Source organism: Lucilia cuprina, chromosome 3, assembly GCF_022045245.1.
Source record: "Lucilia cuprina isolate Lc7/37 chromosome 3, ASM2204524v1, whole genome shotgun sequence".
NCBI lineage: Eukaryota > Metazoa > Arthropoda > Insecta > Diptera > Calliphoridae > Lucilia > Lucilia cuprina.
The window spans coordinates 59,576,468-59,577,103 of NC_060951.1; positions in this window are offsets into that span (position 1 = coordinate 59,576,468).

The window sequence follows — 636 nt, forward strand, 5'->3', positions numbered from 1 at the left end:
ACAAAAAATAAAAATTTTATAAAAGTAAAAATTGTAAAAATATACTCATGGTGTAGGGTATCATATGGTCGGCCATGCCCGACTATACTTTCCTACTTGTTTTTTAACTACATTCAACTCTACAGCATTTGATAATTTCATCAAACATCAAACATCAAACAGGAAATGTAACCAACAGTTTGAAGATGATTATTATGTGGCTTGATGGTGGTGGTGGTGGTGATGATGCCCCTGAGGGGGTTTGATTTTGGCATTAAATGAAACTGAAACATATTGCAAATAAATAGTAATAAAAATCTCTATGACTTTTCCTTTTTTTGTGGTTGTTGTTAACTAAACACATAAATATTTCGTTTAAATAAGTTAAATACTCTGTAACTGTTTCTTTAAATATATATTTTTGAAAATTTTCTTTTATTATATGCATGTGTATTTGTGTGTGAATAACAACTGTCTATTTGTATAAAGTATTTAAGAGTAATGTGTTAATTGCATTTTGGATCAGCAAATAAATTTATGTTTTTTTTGTTGTATTTTTTCGGTTTTCGGATTAAGATAGTTGTGGAACGATAAAAACATTATAACAGGTTCTTAAATCTTTGGGCAAATACTATCATCATTATAATCACCATCATC